This window comes from Mya arenaria, chromosome 12 (assembly GCF_026914265.1).
Source record: "Mya arenaria isolate MELC-2E11 chromosome 12, ASM2691426v1".
Taxonomy (NCBI): Eukaryota; Metazoa; Mollusca; class Bivalvia; order Myida; family Myidae; genus Mya; species Mya arenaria.
Window position 1 is genome coordinate 56113729 of NC_069133.1, and position 4334 is coordinate 56118062.

The 4334-nt window shown below is 35.3% G+C and overlaps 1 long non-coding RNA gene across 1 annotated transcript; it reads right to left on the reverse strand.

The window, feature by feature from the left end:
* Positions 1–457: 457 nt before the first annotated feature.
* On the reverse strand, positions 458–3516 carry LOC128210372 (uncharacterized). Its single transcript, XR_008257149.1, has 4 exons — positions 3492–3516; positions 1789–1930; positions 1423–1535; positions 458–596 (listed from the first exon to the last, which is right to left on the reverse strand). It is a non-coding gene; the product is annotated as an uncharacterized LOC128210372 (long non-coding RNA).
* Positions 3517–4334: the final 818 nt, after the last annotated feature.

A 4334-nucleotide genomic window follows, 5' to 3' on the forward strand; every position in this document is an offset into this window, starting at 1 on the left:
TTAACTTCTATGAAATAGATTGGCTCTACTTCTACTACTGCAGCGTTTATCACCTGATTTCTAATGAGACAGCACATTGGCATTTCTAGTTCTACTTCTTGCAGCATTATAAGAAACTGACTTTAGAGACTTGAAACATTTCTTTTACAGAAACACAACAGGACGACACAAAATTTGTAAACTTTATTTTAGGCTTTTCAGACATAATAAGTAACATTATTTAAGACAGTAAAACCAGCATAGCATTTTATATTAAATAAAAATAATGAAGATTTAATCTTCAAATAGTCCAATTAGTTATGTTTTGAAGTGAGAGATTACCGTATACAGAGCCAATGATAATATTTGTGATGCCAGCATAAAATATGAGAAAAACATTACCATTTTGAATTTGCAAAACATATTTCAGCTATGACATTATTTTTCCACAGAAATATGAATACTTTTGCTAATTTAATTCCAGAAAACCATATTAAGATAGTTTCATTTTTCTGCTATCATCATTTCTTTACAGTCATCATCTATAACATTCATGTGCCACAGTCATGGCTGCATCTGTAGGTCATCTCTGAATCCATCCACCCAAGAAAGAGGTCCTGCAAAATATTCAAAATTACATAAATGTCTCCAGATATGATATGAATCATGTGTAAACGTAGAAACACATACAAGAATACAATGTACACATCATTAAATGCTACCCAAGTGAGGAGAAACATTGTTTAAAGAAATACTTGAAGGGGTACTGGACACCCGGAACCATTTCCCTGACACTTTTATGCAAACCTTAACTTCTTTATACATAAAAACTAATACTTTTCCTATGTCTAAACTGTGTATCTAGGCAAGAATACTCTTGTTACCATTTGTTATCAATCAATTTTTTTTTACGGAACAACAATTTAAAGACAGTGATACTCATTGGTGGAAATTAGACTCTCGGACAGCTACATTTTCTGGGAAATGGAGATCAGATTATATTTGATGTTTCTCCAGATATATTTAATAGATTAACATGAAATTATAAAATTCATTACACTGCCTATGTGTTAATATGTGTTCCTTATCCCTGATTTAGTGTCTTCACTACATTTAAATAATTGTATCATGCTAACGTATGATAGAAAAACTTTGAATTTTCAATAAAAGTCATGCACTTCCATATTTGAATGATAAAAAAAATGAAACAGTTATATTCTATTATCAAGTTTATTTTTAGCATATATTATTGATATATAATCATAAACATCAAAATGGTGACTTAAAAAAAGCAAAATGTCCAGTAAAAGAATGAAAGGTCCACTCGGCTTATCAAAATCAATGAGAACCTTTTTATATTATCTGTTTTTAAAACAATAAAAACAAAAACGCTTGCTTTCTGGCCATGTAAGCTGGCCTGTAATTAAATATGCAGAGCCTCACCGTGCTGTCAAGCAGTCTGATATCAATCCTGGCTCTTATAATCAGTTGGAGATGTCAATTCAACATAGCTGAAAAACTGGCAAAGTTCAGTGCATCTACGCCATCGGCAGTATCTGCAAGAGGAAGGTGTTGATTTGGAAACTGCATTTATAACCAAATTGAGAAAGTTTTTATCCGTCCTAAGAAGTATGTATTTATGTATGTAACATGTAATTATGTAACTTATTAAAACGATCTTCACTTAGGTATAATTCTAAAAAAGAAAAGGTTAAATCTTGTATCAAAATTTGAATTTTGATGCTTGTAAAAAGTATAGACTATTAATGAATGCATCGATGGCTTGTAGTCCAGGTTTTAATCGCTTACCTGAAGTTTGTAGGGCTACAGTCGAGGGCTTTGCTGTAAACTGTAGGGGCTGTTACTTCACACTCTTGTCTGCAAGGGCAATGGTGGCTTAGGTGACTGGTGTTACCAATCTGCATTTTTGGCCAATTACAACACAGTGTATCTGAAAATGACAGAGAAATTATTGACCATGCACTTATGTAAGCTATACTGAGAATATGCCTCGAGTCTGTATCAGATGACACATCCACACAAAAATGTGTGGCATCCAATACAGCAATACTGTCAAATTGCCTAAACATGTGTATATCTGTCATGAAGCTGTGCTGGCTCTGCAGCATCATAACTACTACACATGAACATTCACTAGAAATTTCAGTTGACAGAAAAGAAACAACTAATACTTGACAACTTTTGTCACCCTGAGTGCACATTCAGACCATCTAGTTACTTGTCAGCAGCAACATAAAGATCTTAAGAAGGCTGTTTAATACTGCACTTATAAGCTTAAACAGGCAAGCAAATATTTTAAAAGAAGAAAATCTGGTTAAAGATTTCTATAGAAAACGCCAAGCTCCAACTCGGTGATTAAGGCCCAAATTAAAAGTGTTGCCTAGTAACACAGCAGACTTATTTCATTATCTTTATCAAACCTCATCAAAGTAACACAGAAAAAAACAAGAAATGGCCTTAACTCTATAAAATGCATGGCAGAATGTCTGATGATGGTCTGATATGCATGGCAGAATGTCTGATGATGGTCTGATATGCATGGCAAAATGTCTAATGATGGTCTGACATGGCAGAATGTCTGATGATGTTCTGATATGCATGACAAAATGTCTGATGATGTTCTGATATGCATGGCAAAATGTCTGATGATGTTCTGATATGCATGGCAAAATGTCTGATGATGTTCTGATATGCATGGCAAAATGTCTGATGATGGTCTGATATGTATGGCAGAATGTCTGATGATGGTCCGATATGCATGGCAGAATGTCTGATGATGGTCTGATATGCATGGCAGAATGTCTGATGATGGTCTAACATGGCAGAATGTCTGATGATGGTCTGATATGCATGGCAGAATGTCTGATGATGGTCTGACATGGCAAAACGTCTGATGATGGTCTGACATGGCAGAATGTCTGATGATGGTCTGATATGCATGGCAGAATGTCTGATGATGGTCTGACATGGCAAAACGTCTGATGATGGTCTGACATGGCAGAATGTCTGATGATGGTCTGATATGCATGGCAGAATGTCTGATGATGGTCTGATATGCATGGCAGAATGTCTGATGATGGTCTAACATGGCAGAATGTCTGATGATGGTCCGATATGCATGGCAGAATGTCTGATGATGTTCTGATATGCATGGCAGAATGTCTGATGATGGTCTGACATGGCAGAATGTCTGATGATATTCTGATATGCATGGCAGAATGTCTGATGATGGTCTGATATGCATGGCAGAATGTCTGATGATGGTCTGATATGCATGGCAGAATGTCTGATGATGGTCTGACATGGCAGAATGTCTGATGATGGTCTGACATGGCAGAATGTCTGATGATGGTCTGATATGTATGGCAGAATGTCTAATGATGGTCTGATATGCATAAAATTAAACACTTAGCCTGTTGGCTGGTGTAACACATCAAAATCAAATGGGGGGGGGGGGGGGTCAAGAAGGATATCTTCGTGCAACTACTAACCATAGCTGCCTTGTGTGTAATGCTTTATTAAGCCTGGTTGAACTTCACAGGTAGATCATATGAATGCCAATGCTCAGGTGTCTGTTGAAGTGTTTAACTCTGTGAAAGATTCTGAAAATAAAATTGAATTAAAATTAGCAAAACTTAAATAAAGGTACATTGTATACATATAGATCCTGGGAAAACAATTCTGTCAATATCTACAAGTAATCTATAATTGCCTGGCAGACCTTCATACATACGTCTTAAGGCCTGCTGGTCCCTTCCCCTGAAGTAAATGCACTTTTTTTATAAACTGATGCTGCAGAATTTTTTAAAACTAGAGCTATCACTGAAGGTGATTAATACCCCCAAATGCCGCCCTGATATGAAATTGCAGTCAACTATTTGGAAAGCCAACCTTTAAATGACAACTTTATTTTATGGACTATCGTCAGTTATTCATTTTTTTATTATGTTTTTAAAAGTTAGAAAAAGGCTCTAAACAATATCAGTGATGCTAATACTGAGATGTTAATACTGATATATTTGATGTTCTAAAGCACAGAATATACGATTGCCTATGGCCATCTATAAATGAGTTAAGTTACTTTTTTTCAAGTAACTTGCTACTGACAAGAAAAAAGTAACAAAGGGCAATAACTCTGTAATTGGCTGATTCACAAATAGAATTGCGGTTCCTGTACACTGAACTTCCTCTCATTATGATCTATCACTGTATGAAGTTTTATTGAATTCCTTCAAATAGTTTTCAAGTTATGCTTCGGACAAGAAAAAGTAACAAAGGGCAGTAACTATACAATTATAATACCTACATAGTATCAACAAGATGGCCATATACTT